A 20,207-nucleotide genomic window follows, 5' to 3' on the forward strand; every position below is an offset into this window, starting at 1 on the left:
ATGTCAAGGATAACAAAATCAACGGGAAAAATAAATTTTCCAACCTTGACAAGTACGTCTTCTACAATTCCCTTAGGCTATTTTATCGATCGATCGGCCAATTGTAGAGACATCCTCATTGGCTTAAGCTCTCTCATACCTAGCATTTTAAAAACTTCATAAGACATAAGATTTATGCTAGCTCCTAAATCGGCTAAAGCCTTTTCAAAATTTAAATTGCCAATATTACAAGGAATAGAAAAACTCCCTGGATCCTTAAGTTTAGGAGGCAATTTATTTTGGATGACTGCACTGCATTCCTCTGTTAGCATTACCATCCCCTGATCATCAATCCTTCTTTTCTTGCTCAGGATTTCCTTCAAGAATTTTGCATAACTGGGCATCTGAGCAAGAGCTTCAGCAAAAGGAATGTTTATTTGAAGCTTCTTGAAGACGTCAAGAAATTTCATGAAGCTCTTATCATCCTGCATTTTCTTTAACCTTTGTGGAAATGGAACAGGTGGAACATAAGGTTTTACTTCTTCCTTTTCTACTAGATCAATGATAGGTGCCTTTCTCTCTTCTTCCTTCTCTTTCTCCTTTCTGGGCTTGTCCTCCAACTCTCTGCCACTTCTCAAGGTGATGGCTTGTACCTGTTCTTTAGGATTTTTCTCAGTGTTACTAGGTAACGTACCTTGAGGTTGAGCTGCCATCATATTTGCAAACTATCCCATTTGGATCTCTAGATTTCTTATCACGGCTTGTTGGATTTTATTGTGTTCTCTCATTTCATTCATAAAATCCATGTGTGATTTTGAAAGAGCAGTGAGGAGATCATCATGAGACTTTTTCTCCAGAGGCAAAAAACCTGGTGGTGCATTCAAGGTGTTTTTAGAATTACCATATGAAAGATTTGGATGATTTCTCAACCTGTTATCGTAAAGATTTGAATATGGGTAATTCCTCCTCCCTTGGTTCATCACGTAGTTCACTTGCTCTAAAGTCTGTGGAATTACAGAATCTAGCATGCATTCTCCACTTTCATGTGGTTCGTTGCATCTATCACAAGTTTGCATGATGGAGTTCACAGATTTAGTGGTTAGTAAGTCTAGCTTTCTTACCATGATGTCTACCTTTGCATTGAGTGCAGTGATGGCATCGATTTCATAGATCCCTGCAGTTTTTCTCCTTTCAAAACTGCTTTGATAATGGCTGTTACTTGCCATTTCTTCTATCAAATCGTATGCCTCATCGATTTCCTTTCTTTCAAAAGACCCTCCTACAGCTGCATCGAGAGTAATCTTAATGTTAGGTGACAAAGCATTATAGAAAGTTTGGACTTGTAACCATTTGGGTAGACTATGATGAGGACATTTTCTCAATAAATCTTTAAATCTTTCCCAAGCTTCGTACAAGCTTTCTTGATCATGATGAATGAAGGTCATGATCTCATTTCTCAATTTTGTTGTTTTAGAAGATGGAAAGAATTTAGCCAAAAATTTCTGGGCTAACTCTTCCCCAGTTGTAAAACTTCCAGCGGAACAAGATTGTAACCATGATCGTGCTTTGTCCCTTAGAGTAAAAGGAAAGAGTCTTAATTTAATGGCATCTTCAGAAACACCATTTTGTTTAAAAGTATCACAAATCTCCAGGAGATTTGTGATGTGAGCGTTAGGATCTTCACTAGGGAGCCCTCCATATTGAATAGAAGTGGAAAGCATCTGAATAATTGCTGGTTTAATTTCAAAGTTATTTGCTTCCACTCTTGGTCTAGTAATACTAGAGGTAGCTCCATTAAGAGAAGGCGTGGTATAATCTCGCAATGTGCGGACATTAGGCTAATGCCTAATCTGAGGATTAATAGCAAGAGGTATGTTCTATGGTGGAGGATTGATTCCGTCCATGTTTGATTGTTCACTACAAAAAAAAACGCGAAATTGCGACCGACCGATCGGTCGCAAATTATGAGAAATCGGTCGCTAAATGGAATTAGCGACCGATTTGCAAAGGACACTAGTCGGTCGCAAAAGTGCTGGTCGCAAATCATTTTGCGACCGATTTACTAATCGATCGCAACTTTTGCGATCGACCAATCGGTCGCTAATCAGAGACCGACAAATCGGTCCAAATCGGTCGCAAATCGGTCGCAAAAAGTGTTGGTCGCAAATCAGTCGCCAATTCTTTTCTTATACTTTGGTTGCAATTTGGTCGCTAATCGGTCGCAAAATATAATTACAGGCAAAAAAAAATTTAATAATATTAAAAATCATAATTTTTTTCCACTGTCAAAAATTGACATATATCTACATTACAATCATGAGCATTATCATCAAGATCACAACACAATAACAATGTAAGAATGTAATTGTAAATGTAATATACTATACAAAATATGAAAAAAATCACTGAAAGCTAAATCGATCCAAAATCAAATCTACGAGGTTGGTCCTCTAAACAATCCAATGTCGTAGCGTCGACAGGAGTATCTACTGGATGTGTCGTAGTGTCGGCAGGAGTGACCAAGGTTACTCTATGACTTTGTCATGCTTGATGCCAAAACCAACATCTTCATCACGACACCACTAAATAGCTGTGAATACTCAAATTTTGAGGCTCAAAAAGCCAGTTTTCCCGGACTGTGAATAATAAAATTTTCTACAGTGAATTTGACTTTGCTATAGTAAATTTGACTTTGCAAACAGTCCGGCCGGACCGGAGGCCATTTTGGAAACTCACCGAAAGTATGCCAATATGGTACTTAAAATGTCCGGAATGTCGCGAGGATCGCGGAACAGGTCCCGGAAAATTTTTTGGAGGTTCGGAACTCCCAAAAAGGCTCCCGGAGCGAGGCACGGTGGCCACACCGGCCACGGCGGCGTCGGCCGCCGGGCCTGGCGGCAGCAGCCGCCCAAACTGGGCGGTAGCTGCCGCCCCACCGCGCGGGCGAGGCCTGGCGCCAAGCGCGCGCGGGGCCTGCGCCCCGCGCGGGCGAGGCCTCTCGCCCCGCGCGGGCGAGGCCTACCGCCAACGCGCGCGGGGGCCTGTCGCCCCGCGCGGGCGAGGCTTGGCCCCCCACCCCCTGGGCGAGCCCTGCCGCCAGCGCGCGCGGGGCCTGTCGCCCCGCGCGGGCGGGGCCTGTCGCCCCACCGACAGGGCGATAGCCACCGCCCTCCCAGGCGGTGCCTACCGCCGAGCCGGGCGACAGCTGCCACCCAGCTCCTTCGGCGGCAGCTACTGCCGAGACAGGCGGTAGCTACCGCCGGGGACCCGAAAATGGCCTATAAATAGGCCATTTTCAGACCATTTTGGCACCTCTGTCCGTGTTGACGGGCGAATCCTTCCCCCTCTCACGCTCCTTGCGTTTTCTTTACCGCTTTTTGCATTTAATTTAATTTTTATTGCATTTTTATTGTGATATTTGGACATTAAAATTAAATAAATTAAAATTAATTAATATTTCCTAAGCGAGGAGCTTAATCTGGAATTAAGAAGCGGTCGTCGATTAAATCAGGTATGTAAACAAAACTCTGCCTATTTAATTTTAGCACTTCATGCATATTTCTCTTCTACTCTTAATAATTCTACAATTGCATAAATGCATCCACGTCATTATTTTTTGGTAAATAAACTGCCTTATTTAATTTGATTAAGCTTAAATGCCCGGTTAATCAATAATCGTGGTATTAAAGCCTTAAATCCGACAATATTGGCTAAAAGAGCCTAGTTAATTAATAACTACGGTTCAATTGCCTTATTTCGAACAAATCTGGCTTAAGTCCAATTAATCAATAATTGTGACTAAAAGCCTTAATCAATCACGTTTCAACAATAAATGGTGATTAAGCTCGAACGCCCGATTAATCGATAATCGTGGCATTAAAGCCTAAATCGCACATTTTGGCAAACTAATTGCCTAAAACAACACATTTTCGGCTCAAAGCCATAAAATCGACATTTTTGGTAAAATGCCTTAAAATGAACCAATTTTCGGCCAAAGGCCTAAAATCAACCATTTTGGCGACGATCGCCTAAATTACACATTTTAGCAAACGAATTGCTTAAATCAACACTTTTTGGCCAAAGGTCTTAAAATCAATCATTTTGGCGACAATCGCCCAATCAACACTTTCGGTAAATAGATTGTTTAAATCAACACATTTTGGCTAAAAGCCTTAAAATCAATCATTTTGGCGACAATCGCCCAATCACATCATTTTGGCAAATAGATTGCCTAAATCAACCATTTTGGCTAAGAGCCTTAAAATCAACGACTTTGGCGACAAATTGCCCGACAACCATTTTTGGCACAAATGCCTTAAAACCAACATTTTTGGCGACGAACGCCTAATCGAATCAATCGATCCTTTGGCAAAATGCCTAAACAAAATGCACAAAGCATACACACACTCATGCACAAAGCATACACAAACATGCACGAAGCATACACACACTCATGCATTAAGCATACACCTTCAAAGCCCTTCAAAGAAGGCCTATCGAACTACGTTGACTTTGATCTTTCATTCAAACGGAAGTACGTAGGCACGTTCGGGATTTCACCCCGGGTGGCAAGTCAAAATCACATAAACATTTCATTTGGTCCAATTACATCATTCACCTTGCAAAGCATTCATTCATCGGTTAGTTCATCAGCATGACATAGTCTCGGGATCCATCTCGGGTTCGCAGACTGTGCTTTAAACATTGGGATAATTAATCTAGTAACCAGGTTAATTAAAATTGGAGTCACTTAGGGTTTTTTCCTAGTTTACCCTAAAATAATTAAACAAGGTGGCGACTCCTACATTCACGTGCATTTCTGTCCTTAGTCACATGCATCCATATGCATATGATATTTGGGGGAGGGGTTCACAGTTTGGCGACTCTGCTGGGGATTTATGTAATTAATTTGCATAAAGTGGACTACAATTGTTGTGAAAACTAACCGGCCTTTCTTTAAGGCATTATTTTATTATGCTTTGTTTTGCAGGGTACCCTAATACGAATCAAGTGTTCTTTCCTTAAGAATACTTGATAAATCCGGACTTAATTGAAAAATGTGATTAAGACATTAAAACTTGTTGATTTATTTGCACGATTGAGAATCCTTTTCTCCATTGCATAAAAAAATGAATTTCAAATGAATTTCTTCTCTCTCTGTTCAAACTTCTGAGTCTGGATAGCAAGTAGCGCTGATCGGCAGGTCTCTTTGATTATGCCGACGGACAGCCAAAGCGTCCTTCCTGTTACCGCAAACCATCCCTAATCCTTTTGGGGGTGGCCCATGAGTATGCGTACCGTTGGACCTATGCGAAACTCTTTGTTTCACATGTGGTTAGGTATATCCTTACTCAAGGTTCAAGGGTCCTTTAATAATTCGATTCTCTATTTGTGTCATAGCCTATAGAACCTATCCTTTAGGACTGTATGCACCCAATGATGTGAATCATATCATTAAACAGATTATGACGTGATGTAGTGCGCATTCACGCATTCATCCCATGCTTCACAAAAAAAAAAACTCGTTCCATTTCAAAGCTGAAAAATCACATTTTGGTCCCTAAGACCTGAAAAATCACATTTCGGTCCCTGAGACCTAGAAAATTACATTTGGTCCCTGAGACCTAGAAAATTACATTTTAGTCCAAAATTTTCCAATTTGGCCACAAAGGCCCAAAAATTCCCATTTTGGCCCCAAAGGCCCCAAAAATTCTCAATTTGGCCCCGAAGGCCCAAAAATTCTCGATTTGGCCCCGAAGGCCTAAAAAATTTCCAATTTGGCCTCGAAGGCCCAAAAAATCAAATCTCGGCCCGTAAGGCTCCAAAATTCCTAATTTGGCTCCGAAGGCCCGAAAATTCCTAATTTGGCCCCAAAGGCCCAAAATTTCCCAAATTTGGCCCATAAGGCCCAAAAATTCAAATCTCGGCCCGTAAGGCCCAAAAATTCCTAATTTGGCCCATAAGGCCCAAAAATTCCTAATTTGGCCCCAAAGGCCCGAAAATTCACAATTTGACCCCGAAGGCTCGAAAATTCCTAACTTGGCCCCTAAGGCCCAAAATTTTCCAATTTGGCCTCGAAGGCCCAAAAATTCACATCTCGGCCCCTAAGGCCCAAAAAATTCCTAATTTGGCCCCGAAGGCCCGAAAATTCCTAATTTGGCCCCAAAGGCCCAAAAATTCCCAAATTTGGCCCATAAGGCCCAAAAATTCAAATCTCGGCCCGTAAGGCCCAAAAATTCCTAATTTGGCCCGTAAGGCCCAAAAATTCCTAATTTGGCCCCAAAGGCCCGAAAATTCACATCTTGGCCCCGAAGGCCCGAAAATTTCCAATTTGGCCTCGAAGGCCCAAAATTTTCCAATTTGGGCTCGAAGGCCCAAAAATTCACATCTCGGCCCCTAAGGCCCAAAAAATTCCTAATTTGGCCCCTAAGGCCCAAAAATTCCCGATTTGGCCCCTAAGGCCCAAAAATTCCCGATTTGGCCCCGAAGGCCCAAAAATTCCTAATTTGGCCCGTAAGGCCCAAAAATTCCTAATTTGGCCCCAAAGGCCCAAAAATTCACATCTTGGCCCCGAAGGCCCGAAAATTCCCAATTTTGCCCCTAAGGCCCAAAATTTTCCAATTTGGCCTCGAAGGCCCAAAAATTCACATCTCGGCCCCTAAGGCCCAAAAAATTCCTAATTTGGCCCCGAAGGCCCAAAATTTCCGATTTGGCCCCAAAGGCCCAAAAATTCTCAATTTGGCCCCAAAGGCTCAAAAATGCCCAATTTGGCCACAAAGGCCCAAAAGTTCACCTTTTGGCCATAAAGGCCCAAAAAAAAAAATCTTCTTTGAGAACTTAGGGCCTTTCGAAAAGTCGAGGTGTCCAACCCTAAGCACTCTACCTTACATATCGCATCCCATTGGATCCTATCCTAGGTGTCCTAGCATACCAACATTACCCTACCACACAGGGTCATACCACCCCACATCACAAGGGTTAAGTCCAAATACCTTACCCATACACTACCCTGTCTCACACACTATCTCACACCTTATATAGGATAGTCTAATCATTTTGACTATGTCCTTTCACAGGTACCCCTCCAAAGACCACCTATACCCGAAACACCAACTGAGCTCTCACCTACAAGTCCAACAACCCCAACTGCACCAATGGCATCACTGTCTGACATCCAAAACCTCATTGAACAAATGGAAGCTAGAATGGAGGCTAGAATGAATGAAGCATTGGCTGCCCAGAGGACTGCCCTAATAGCTGAACTAGGTGGTGGTAATGGAAATGGGGCTTTCGCTGGGGGAAGTGGAACTGCTACCTCCAATCAGGGTTCTGCTACTGAACCGACAAACCCTACCCTTAACCTGGATGACATGCCCTTCAGAACTGCTTCTGAGCTGGAAGCTCAGAAAATGAGAGAAAAATTAGAACTGTTGGAAAGGTCTATTACTGCCCTCAAGACACATAAGGAAGTGGTGGACATGGACTCCTTGTCTTTGTTCCCCGAAGCGAGACTGCCAACAAAATTCAAAATGCCCAACATGGATAAGTTTGACGGAACCACTTGTCCCAAAACGCACCTGAAAATGTATGTGGGTGCCCCCAACCCGTTTGGCCTGAACAGCGAGCTCCTTGCTCAGTTGTTTCAGCAATCTTTGACTAGTGCTGCATTAAGATGGTTTGTAAGCTTGGATCGTTCCAAAATGAAGAATTGGGAGGACATATGCAATGCTTTCAACATGCAGTACCATTATAATATCGAAGTGGATGTTACCCGGAGGGAGCTGGAAACCACTAAACAAAAGAGCAATGAACCCTTCTCCTCGTTCCTTTCGAGGTGGAGAGCCAAAGCTGCTCAAATGATCAACCGACCCTCTGAACAGGAACAAGTTGACATAATAATCAAGAATTTACTGCCTGTCTACCAGTCACAACTTCAAACACAGTACTTGCCTACGTTCCAATCGCTCATTGCGACTGCAACTAAGGTGGAAGACTTAATTCAATTGGGTCAACTCAAAGAAGACTCATACAAGAAGCAGAATTGTGCTGGGACCAGTGAGACAAATGAAATAGCCAGTATAATCCCCACGAATCCTTTACGTGTTGGGAATTTGGGAAACAATCAGCCAAGGAGGCAATATACCGATCTCGGCATGCCAATCCTTTTGGTGTTCCGAGAAGCAGTGAAAGCAAATTTACTAAAGCCCTTAGAAGCAAGGCCATTACCAAACCCCCTGCCTCGGAATTTCAAAGCCAATGAATACTGTGAGTACCATCAAGGACATGGGCATAAGACCGAATCATGCTGGACTTTGAAAAACCGTCTACAAGACCTAGTTGACAATGGGTCCATCATCCCCAAAAGCAAGCTGGACATCAACCAATCCCTTGCCTAACCATGGGATTAATGCAAAAAAAAAAAAAAAATTTGCTGAACAAGAATCGTTCGATCCTTTCGAACTTTTCTTAGAAATGAATGAAGTTTGTGTCTGAGAAGATTGATATCAAACCTCCAAAAGAATAAAGGAATTGTTCAAGACCAACAACAACATGTCTGATCGATTGAAGCATCGAGAAGAACAAAGTCACTATAATCAATTCAATCCTAGTCCATCACAGTCCACCTAGAGTCTATCTTTTAGGGTCTAGTTCTTTTTCTTTTCATTTTCATTTCCATTCAAGTCTTCATTCAATTCAAATTTGTAAATCTAAGTGTCTTTTGTACACAAATTTTGTCTTCTCAATAAAAAGGGATCAGTTTACGTTCCAATCATGTTTATACTCTTTCCATATTCTTTCCTGTGAAAGCACAAAAAAAAAAATCAAAAAAAAATAATAATAAAAAAAATTGAAAAAAAAATGATGACAAAAAAAAAAGATAATAAAAATTGGCAAAGAAAAATGCATTCATCCTTTCATTTGCTCTGCATCAATTAAAGCTGGGGGGCATCCTAAGAAGCACCATCAAAGGGGAAGTTTTGAAGGGTAATCATGGAAAGGATCCAGCAAAGGGTACGCAAGACTTCAAGCAGTACCGAGGCAAAGCCGATTGAAGGGGTTAGGGCCAGAATGGTTTCTCCGAAAACCCAAGAATGGAAGATGCTCCGACAAAGAGGTGTTTGAATTCTGAGCTTGAAAGCGACAGAATAAAGAAGTTATGGTGGGTCTGCATGAAGTCGCAATGCCATCCATACACTACTCAAGTCATCTCAGAATCAAGTTGCCTCGAAATTCTTTATGGAGAGGCTGCTTCCAAACAAGCTAAAGAAAAAAAAAATGGGCAAAGGGAATTTCTGCACAAAAGAAAGAAATCAAGGACAAAGCTACAGGAAATCAAGTTGTCAAAAACAGGTCAACTGCAAGCTCTCCGTTAAATTCAAGCCCATCAAGGGTAGATGACAAATCATTTCAGCCATAAGGACAAAGACCAAGCGGCTGCTCAGATTTTGAAAAAGCAAGTTAAAGAAGCAGTCATTTCCACAAATTGGATGACAACAAACACCTTGAAAATCAAGCGCCAAGCATGGCACAAGTACAACTGTCCTTATAAACAAGGATCATTTCCCAAAATAAGGAAAAGGAAGAGTCTCCTCAAAATTCCTTATGGAGAGGAGAACCATTGAGGAAATAAGTTTCAAATTTAGAGGAAGATAAAGTTCAAGAAAAGGAATCAAATTAACCTCAAGAATTCAAACATGGCGAAGCCACAAACTCAAAGCATAAAAGCTTCTTCAACACTCAAGTCACTCAAGTTACCACCACAATGTGGGTATTCAAAACTCTTTGTGATGAATACAAGTCATATTTCCGTCAACCAGTGGTGCAACCACTACAACAACAAAGTCAGATTCGCCTAGGATCATCACTATTATACGAGCTCAAGTCAATAAGTTGATTCAACAACATCAAGTCGGGAATGAATCCCGTAAAGACATCAAGCCGGGAAGGAAACCCGCGAAGAAATCAAGTCAGAAATGAATTCTGCGTGAACATCAAGTCGGGAAGGAATCTTGCAAAGACATCAAGCCGGGAAGGAAACCCGCGAAGAAATCAAGTCAGAAATTAATTCTGCATCAACATCAAAGTCGGGAATGAATCCCGTAAAGACATCAAGTCGGGAAGAAATCCCACGAAGAAATCAAGTCAGAAATGAATTCTGCATCAACATCAAGCCAGAAATGAATTCTGCATCAACATCAAGTCGGGAAGAAACCCCGCGAAGAAATCAAGTCAGAAATGAATTCTGCATCAACATCAAGTCGGGAAGAAACCCCACGAAGAAATCAAGTCAGAAATGAATTCTGCATTAACATCCAGCCGGGAAGGAATCCCGCAAAGACATCAAGCCGGGAAGGAATCCCGCGAAGAAATCACGTCAGAAATGAATTCTGCATCAACATCAAGTCGGGAAGGAATCCTGCAAAGACATCCGATCGGGAAGGAATCCCGCAAAGACATCAAGCTGGGAAGAAATCCCGCGAAGAAATCAAATCGGAAATGAATTCCACAATCAGCATTAAGGCGGAATTGAATTTTGCCCCAACAGCAAGTCGGAAATAAATTCCGCACCAAGCCGGAAAGGAATTCCGCACTAACATCAAGCCGGAGATGAATTCCGCACCAGCCGAGCACGAAGTTCGCATCCCGGGAGGAACTACGAAAGACCTGATTCTCCCCATCCCCCGAAGAGTTCTTGGAGATACGTAGGCAGCCACAAAGGCGCGGTCACAAACATAAGTTTGCATCATAAAAAGCATTTTCTCTTTGCCAATATAATACAAAAAATAAAAAAAAAAAAAAGAGAAGAAAAGAAAAATAAAAGCTGGAGTTGAAAACCCGGAAGGGCGGCTTCAGGCAAGAATTAAGCCCGCTAGGCTGAAAACCCGAAAGGGCGGTCTAGGCAAAAGTTAGGGCAAAGAGCCTGCTAGAGTCGAAAACCCGAAAGGGCGGCTACTAGGCAAAAGTTAAGGCGAAAAAAAAAAAAAGTGCTTTCAAAGGTCTCCTTGGGAGTATATAAATCATTTTTTTTCAGGAATCACTGAGTTCCTTCGAGTCAAATTTCACTACAAGAAAAATTTGAGTCTCTAAATCGAGTCTCCAATGAGTCAAGTCTCCATCACCAGTGGTCATTCCACAACGAGTCACAAAAATCGAGTCACTCTCAAAAGTTCATCACTATTTGAGTCATTCCAAGAGACAGAGAAAGGAAAATGTCAATTCAATCCCCGGAGTTTCCAAAATAACCCTAAAAATGTCAAACATAATCGTTGAGAGGTAATTCTTTAATACCTCGTCTCCACTCGAACCATCGTTTCTTCGATCATTTCAGACGAGCGATGTCATCAACATTGTCTGTTTCCTCGAGTCATATAAGTGGCTTTGTTCTCTTTGATTCCTCAATCGATTGGACAAGTACAACACCAATGTTTTGAAGTATTCCATGGTCAGCACCATTCTGGGGGCAAGAAGTGATAAGAACCTTCACCATTCTCCCATCACAGAAGTAATCACGGAATTTCTAGTCTTTCATTAAGAAGAAATTCTATTTCAGCTAATAAAGGCATCAAACAGGGGGCGAAATCCTCCAGGTCGGATTCAGGGGCAAGTGTTAACATACACAACCCAGGGTGAAACCCAACTATCGTCGACCTTTTTTTACATAAAACCTAGGGGGAAACCCTAACCAATAGCCAACCATTTTTCATCCAAAACCAAGCCATTTGATCATTTCGACTTTAGGTGGACCCTTGGTTCTCAAAGAAAAAACAAAAATAAAACAAAACATCTTTTCAAGTCCTCTAAGAGGCAAAGCATCTTTTCAAGTCCTCTAAGAGGCAAAATCTCTTTTCAAGCCCTCATTAAGAGGCAAAACATCATTTCAAGTCCTCTAAGAGGCAAAATCTCATTTCAAGCCCTCATTAAGAGGCAAAACATTTTTTCAAGTCCTCTAAGAGGCAACATCTCTTTTCAAGCCCTCATTAAGAGGCAAAACATCAAAATCTCATTTGAAGCCCTCATTAAGAGGCAAAACATCTTTTCAAGTCCTCTTAGAGGCAAAATCTCTTTTCAAGCCCTCATTAAGAGGCAAAACATTTTTTTCAAGTCCTCTAAGAGGCAACATCCTCAAAATTTGCGTTTCAGACAACCACCGACTCCCATAAATCATTTTTATGGTCGGCAGTGGGGGGCAACTGTGAATACTCAAATTTTGAGGCTCAAAAAGCCAGTTTTCCCGGACTGTGAATAATAAAATTTTCTACAGTGAATTTGACTTTGCTATAGTAAATTTGACTTTTTTACAGTAACTTTGACTTTGCTACAGCAACTGTGCAAACAGTCCGGCCGGACCGGAGGCCATTTTGGAAACTCACCGAAAGTATGCCAATATGGTACTTAAAATGTCCGGAATGTCGCGAGGATCGCGGAACAGGTCCCGGAATATTTTTTGGAGGTTCGGAACTCCCAAAAAGGCTCCCGGAGCGAGGCACGGTGGCCACACCGACCACGGCGGGGCCGGCCGCCGGGCACGGCGGGGCCGGCCGCCGGGCCTGGCGGCAGCAGCCGCCCAAACTGGGCGGTAGCTGCCGCCCCACAGCGCGGGCGAGGCCTCTCGCCCCGCGCGGGCGAGGCCTACCGCCAACGCGCGCGGGGGTTGTCGCCCCGCGCGGGCTAGGCTTGGCCCCCCACCCCCTGGGCGAGCCCTGCCGCCAGCGCGCGCGGGGCCTGTCGCCCTGCGCGGGCGGGGCCTGTCGCCCCACCGACAGGGCGGTAGCCACTGCCCTCCCAGGCGGTGCCTACCGCCGAGCCGGGCGACAGCTGCCACCCAGCTCCTTCGGCGGCAGCTACCGCCAAGACAGGCGGTAGCTACCGCCGGGGACCCGAAAATGGCCTATAAATAGGCCATTTTCAGACCATTTTGGCACCTCTGTCCGTGTTGACGGATGAATCCTTCCCCCTCTCACGCTCCTTGCGTTTTCTTTACCGCTTTTTGCATTTAATTTAATTTTTATTGCATTTTTATTGTGATATTTGGACATTAAAATTAAATAAATTAAAATTAATTAATATTTCCTAAGCGAGGAGCTTAATCTGGAATTAAGAAGCGGTCGTCGATTAAATCAGGTATGTAAACAAAACTCTGCCTATTTAATTTTAGCACTTCATGCATATTTCTCTTCTACTCTTAATAATTCTACGATTGCATAAATGCATCCACGTCATTATTTTTTGGTAAATAAACTGCCTTATTTAATTTGATTAAGCTTAAATGCCCAGTTAATCAATAATCGTGGTATTAAAGCCTTAAATCCGACAATATTGACTAAAAGAGCCTAGTTAATTAATAACTACGGTTCAATTGCCTTATTTCGAACAAATCTGGCTTAAGTCCAATTAATCAATAATTGTGACTAAAAGCCTTAATCAATCACGTTTCAACAATAAATGGTGATTAAGCTCGAACACCCGATTAATCGATAATCGTGGCATTAAAGCCTAAATCGCACATTTTCGCAAACTAATTGCCTAAACCAACACATTTTCGGCTCAAAGCCATAAAATCGACATTTTTGGTAAAATGCCTTAAAATGAACCAATTTTCGGCCAAAGGCCTAAAATCAACCATTTTGGCGACGATCGCCTAAATTACACATTTTAGCAAACGAATTGCTTAAATCAACACTTTTTGGCCAAAGGTCTTAAAATCAATCATTTTGGCGACAATCGCCCAATCAACACTTTCGGTAAACAGATTGTTTAAATCAACACATTTTGGCTAAAAGCCTTAAAATCAATCATTTTGGCGACAATCGCCCAATCACATCATTTTGGCAAACAGATTGCCTAAATCAGCCATTTTGGCTAAGAGCCTTAAAATCAACGACTTTGGCGACAAATCGCCCGACAACCATTTTTGGCACAAATGCCTTAAAACCAACATTTTTGGCGACGAACGCCTAATCGAATCAATCGATCCTTTGGCAAAATGCCTAAACAAAATGCACAAAGCATACACACACTCATGCACAAAGCATACACAAACATGCACGAAGCATACACACACTAATGCATTAAGCATACACCTTCAAAGCCCTTCAAAGAAGGCCTATCGAACTACGTTGACTTTGATCTTCCATTCAAACGGAAGTACGTAGGCACGTTCGGGATTTCACCCCGGGTGGCAAGTCAAAATCACATAAACATTTCATTTGGTCCAATTACATCATTCACCTTGCAAAGCATTCATTCATCGGTTAGTTCATCAGCATGACATAGTCTCGGGATCCATCTCGGGTTCGCAGACTGTGCTTTAAACATTGGGATAATTAATCTAGTAACCAGGTTAATTAAAATTGGAGTCACTTAGGGTTTTTTCCTAGTTTACCCTAAAATAATTAAACAAGGTGGCGACTCATACATTCACGTGCATTTCTGTCCTTAGTCACATGCATCCATATGCATATGATATTTGGGGGAGGGGTTCACAATAGCAACACACAAATAAGGTAAATTTGAAAATATTATAATTATGCTTATAATAAATATTTAATTTAATAAATAAATCATAGATATTGAACATGTACCTTAAACTTCTTATCTTTAACAGAGTGCAGTGATTGCATAAACTTAATTGTATACATCCCAGAATCAAACCTATCAATTTAATTTAATACTGAATCAAATATACTTACATTTACAAATATAAGATTTTTAAATTGACAAAGTAACTTACTCATTATATATAAGTAAGAGAAACAAATAAAACATCATCAAACTAAGATTTTTAAGCCATAAAGGCTCTTTTGAGGTTTACAAATTTGATTGGGTAATACTGTGAGACCTTGAGGTCGTGTCATATAAACCTCCTTATTAAATCTCCATGCAAAAATGGATTGTTAACATCCAATTGATGAAGATGCCAATGTTTAATTGCAGCAAAAGCAAGTAATAGTCTAATGGTAGTCATCTTTGCTACAGGACTGAATGTATCAAGAAAATCCAGTCCTTCAATTTGGGTATAACCTCTAGCCACTAGCCTGGCTTTATGTCTCTCTATGCTCCCGTCTGACTTGTGCTTGACTTTGTACACCCACTTGTAGCCTATTGGAGTTTTTCCAGGTGGAAGTGTGACTAAAGTCCAAGTTTGAGTCTTGTTTAATGCTTCTAGTTCAGCAGACATGGCATCCCTCCAAACTTGATGTTTAACTGCCTCTCAATATGATTTGGTTTCAACAACAGAAGTAATATTGGATATGAAATGAAAATAGGAAGGGGATATGTGTTGGTAAGAGATTACTGCAGATAAAGGGTGTTTAATGTAGTTGTTTAGTGAAGAATGTGTTGTGGTCAGATTACAATGGTAATCTTTAAGGTATTATGGGGCTCTTCTTATTCTTTGGGGTCGAGATGGTAAAGGAGAGGGGGCGAATTAGAGGACAAAGGCTATATTGTTTAAGAATGGACAGTAGATGTTGGGTAAGGATCAAACAAATCTGCAGTAGGGTAAGAGGTGAAAGTGGAAATTGTAAGTTGTGAAAAATTATGTGTAGGGGATAAAGGATTAATAAACAGGAAATGGTTTTCATAAAAGATCACATGTCGAGATGAGAACATCTTTCTTTTTTTGAGGTCCATGAGGACATAACCCTTTGTACTAGGTTTAAAACCCAAAAAGATTGATTTCCTAACTCTTGGATCTAACTTTTGTCTGTGAGAGGACAATGCTGTAGCATAGGCTTGACAAACACTTTAAGTTATTGGTAATTTGGAAGTTTTTGATAGAGTTTTTGGTAAGGGGATTCATTCTGTAATTTAAGGAGTAGGGATTCTATTAATCAAGAACATTGAGTGCAGTACATCATAACACCAAAAAGATTTGGGCAAATGGGATTGGAAGAGCAATGATCTAGTCACATTTAGAATGTGCTAATGCTTCCTTTCAACAATGTCGTTCTGTTGAGGTGTCTCTACACAGAAGTTTGATGTTAAATTTCCTTAATTTTGTAAAACTCATGCATTTAAATTCAATGCCATTATCTTTTCTTACTTGTATAAAAGTTGTGTTTCAATATTTTTGTATAAAAGCTTGAACTAAGGATCTCACTTATGATTTGGCTTTCATTAAGAAAATCCATAAAAATCTAATGTGATCATCAACAATGGTAGTACCTTTGTCCGTGTAAAGAAGGAACTGACAGTGACCCCCGAATTCATTTGCAATAAGTCAAAAGCAGAACTAATGACGGACTCACTTATTGGAAAAGATGGTTTCCTTTATTTTTCCAAATGACAGCAATCACAAGGCATGGTATTTGAATTACATTGAACAAAAGGAAAATCTTAGAAATTTCAAGTAACCTTGGGTTTGATAAGTGCCCAAGTCTATAATGCCATACAAGCTCCATCGGAAATGAGACATTTGGTACTACAGTAGTAGAAGCAGCAATAGCACAAATAGAATTCACCAGATGAGAAATTGTTGGAGAAGTCAAGACATAGAGACCAGCTTGAACTTCAGCTGTACAATCCTCTTCGATGTGAGGTAATCCTAGATAACACAAGTATTGCCTTCAAAATGTAAGCTACATGCCAGACTGACATTAAGTTAAACTTGAAACTTGGTATGTATAACACATCAGTCAATTGAAATTCTTCTGTGAAAAATATTGTTCCTGAATAAGCAACAGTAACAAAGCTTCCATCAGGTAGTTTAACAATAATTGGCTTAATCTTTCTACATATTGTGAACAATGAAAGAGAGAAGCAGATATGATCGGTGGCGCCTGTGTCTAGAAGCCATGAATGATGTGCTGTTTGATTAAGAAGAATCATAGAATTACCTATTGTGTTGTCCAGGACAGATGAGTTCATAAGTTCAATGGTTGCATTTTGTTATGTAGGAGTCACAACATTATTGCAAGCATAATCTATGCTGTCAGTTGTTCAATGAGTCCAATATGGTTGTTCTTGAATGAGAGAAAGCAACTTCATGTCTTGGTCTAGTGTAAAGAACATATTTGAATTTTCTGAAACATTATGAGAATCTACTGCAGAAAAATTACTAGCATCAAACAAATTAACAGTAGGTTGAATTGCATTGTTCTTAAACTGAAAATTAGGAGGGTAACCATGCTTTTTATAATAAGTCTCAACTGTATGCCTTAGTTTACCACAATAAGTGCAAAACTTAGTTCCTGAGTTCATCTTATTTCTATTCATCTGAGGAGAGTATGCTTTTGAATAGGTATCTGAAATCCATTACCACTAATTCTATTGCCAGAAGAATTGTGGTTCCCATTCTTGTTTCCATAAGAGTTATTAAAACTAGTGTTTGGCCTAAAAGATTTATTCAATAAAGCCTTTGACTCAGAAGTACTTGTGTATAACAACTGCCTCTCCTGTTGTATAACTAGAGAGAAAAATTTATTCACAGATGGCAGATGATCTAGCATCATTACTTAAGATTTAACATGGGGCATATTGATCATTCAGGCCCTTCAAAAACCTAATCACACAATCATTCTCCATAAATGTCTTGAACACACCAATTGCACCATAAGAACAAGTAGGTATAGGCCTGAAATTGAGCAACTCATCCCACAAGATTTTCAATTGAGTAAAATATTCAATTAAAGACAACTGTCCTTGCTTAAAACTAGAAATTTCTTCTTGGAGATTTGAGATTCGTAATACATCACCTTGAGAGAAAAGATCTTGCAAATCACTCCATACATCAGATGCCTTATCAATCCATAACATACTTTGTGATCCAAGACAGAATCATGGTGTTACATCTCTCCTAGGTTGAGTACCTTGGATCAGCCTGTGATGGTGGAGGCATTGAACCATTAACGAACGCCATTTTGTTCTTTGAAATTAGCGCCATCTTTATGGCTCTGGCCCATGAGAGGTAATTAGAACCAAAAAGAATAGGTGAGACTAAGACAAGGGAGGGATTTTCAATAAGATGAAGGAAATATGGATTAGAAGGGTTCTGGAGGTGATCATTGACAATTTTACTTCAAAATTGAGGAATAAGAAACATTAAGAATGATTTCAGCAAATATCAAAGGAAACTTGAATCAAGAACTCACGAAGAACAATAAACACTAAGAGCTTCGCAGATCAAAGGACGTGTTCCAATACCATAACAGAAATTTTAGAGAAAACAAATTGGAAAATTCTGGAAGATATTTTCATTGAATGAGAAATGAATCTGTTTACACATATATGAGCTTTACAGCTTTATTTCGTTACAGCTTCTAGAACAAGTTGTTTTTCATCTCTAACTGACTTGCCAACTAGGATTCTAGAATAACTAATTTAGTATAATAAATACTAACATGATCCTTACCGTACCATTTAACTTGGTTCTATGTTTTCTATATCTCCTCGTTTTGTGTCCAAACTCTGTATTTTGCCATCTGTTAATAGCTTTCTCTCATGATTTATTTAACTTTTCTTAATTTGATAGAGAAATAGAAATTAAAAGAAAAAAAAATATCAATGTCAAAAAGAAATTTTATAAGAATTATTTAAATTACAAAAAAAAAAAAAAAAAATTGGTCTTACCAAACCTCATAAAGCTTTCTCTATTTATAGTATAATAATAAATAACTAATTGCAATTCAATATATTATCATTAAAACTAATAATGACAACTATATATTACAATTTTAAGATAAATAAATATTAAAATGTTTGGAAATTCATTGTTAATAAAACTATTAATAAATATTTTCACCGTTAACCTTCTCTATCATTCTTTTAAATATAAAATTTTCATTCATAATAATAGATGATAATTATGATTAATTATAGCGATTTTCAATATCAATATTATACTAATATTAATTTAAAAGATAAATTATAATATTAATATGATAATCAACATCAAAATTATGATAATCTTTAATTAAAAATCAGGTTATAATATTATAATAATTTTAATTATTTAATAGATATAATTGAATGACAATTAATACCAATATTATGTAATTTTAATTGAGAAAGATAGGTTACAATATTATAATAATTATAATTATTTAATAAGATGTATTAATTATGATAATTGAATAATTAACATCAATATTTATATAACATTATAATTAATAATTAAATTCTATGTGGCACTATCAAAATTTAAGAGTTCTATGTGACAGTATAATCCTATATGTCATCACCAAAATTTAAAAATATCATGTGGCAAAAGCAATGGAAGAGCATTTATTTAAGAAATGTAACATGTGAACTTCTTGCGAAAAAAATACTTGCTTTATATATATATATATACACTCGATTCGATTGTTTTGCTTCCTCCAAGTATTGCTAACAATTTTTTTACCAAAATAATTTTATTAAATATCAAAAAGGTCCAAAAAAAAACTTAATATAATCGAGCATTGAATATGAGCTGATAAGCACCCGCATATACTCAAAGCTAATTTAGAAATATTAAGTGAAGAAAGCTGCTTAGATGCAGCAATGAAGCATAAAATTCCACTAAACTATGATTGATACCCAACCACAAATATTGCTTTAAGTAAACAGTAAGGAAGAAAGTTACAAGTAGAAATTCCTTTGAGATGAGAAAAGATTACTGCTGGTAATCTTCCCGAAAATTACCCAACCAATCAACATACTACATGCTAAATCTGCTAATAACGTGTTACGATTAAAGATGTGAAATGAACAGAAGCTAAAATCATCAAAAGTCTCCGTATAAAAATTCACCGTCACCGGTCTACGCACTTTTCACATAAAAACCTTGTCATACTCTTAACTTTTAATTTTATACACTGAAAATTTTAACTCATAAAATTGGAACTGTCAAATATTTTTATTCGATCTATTAAACACCTCAACTTATAAAATTAAATCGATTAAGCACTTATTGGATAGTTAAAAAAATGTAAAAATTATTTTTCAAAAGTTATATTAATCACATATCAATTTAAGATTTTGGAAATAAAACCTAAAAACCTTAATAAACAAGATTTTTTTTTGTCAAAATTCAGTGGTTAAATTATGTTTTTGCCATCAACAAAATAGATAATGAGAATAGAAGCTTCAAATACAAGCAATAATGAACCAAAATTTGATCCAATAAATTTTCTGTTGTATCATTCAAAAAAATTTAAAAATTATTGTTCCAAAAGTTGTAATAATGACATATCATATTAATATTTTGGATATAAAAGCTAAAACCTTAAAGAAATATTATTTTTAGT

At 39.0% G+C, this 20,207-nt stretch overlaps 1 long non-coding RNA gene and 1 other non-coding gene across 3 annotated transcripts; one reads left to right on the forward strand and one right to left on the reverse strand.

Annotated features, from left to right (window-relative positions):
• Positions 1-1,335: 1,335 nt before the first annotated feature.
• On the forward strand, positions 1,336-1,442 carry LOC119371579 (small nucleolar RNA R71). Its single transcript, XR_005179215.1, has one exon. It is a non-coding gene; the product is annotated as a small nucleolar RNA R71 (small nucleolar RNA).
• A 14,715-nt stretch (positions 1,443-16,157) lies between these two features.
• On the reverse strand, positions 16,158-18,273 carry LOC110009923 (uncharacterized). Of its 2 annotated transcripts, none has more exons than XR_002284796.3 (2): positions 17,676-18,273; positions 16,158-16,649 (listed from the first exon to the last, which is right to left on the reverse strand). It is a non-coding gene; the product is annotated as an uncharacterized LOC110009923 (long non-coding RNA). The 2 variants fall into 2 exon arrangements; XR_016321646.1 differs by having other exon boundaries at positions 16,818-18,273.
• Between the last annotated feature and the right edge of the window lie 1,934 nt (positions 18,274-20,207).

The sequence above is a fragment of the Jatropha curcas genome, chromosome 7 (assembly GCF_041381405.1).
Source record: "Jatropha curcas cultivar XTBG-Jc1 chromosome 7, XTBG_Jcur_1.0, whole genome shotgun sequence".
Classification (NCBI taxonomy): domain Eukaryota; kingdom Viridiplantae; phylum Streptophyta; class Magnoliopsida; order Malpighiales; family Euphorbiaceae; genus Jatropha; species Jatropha curcas.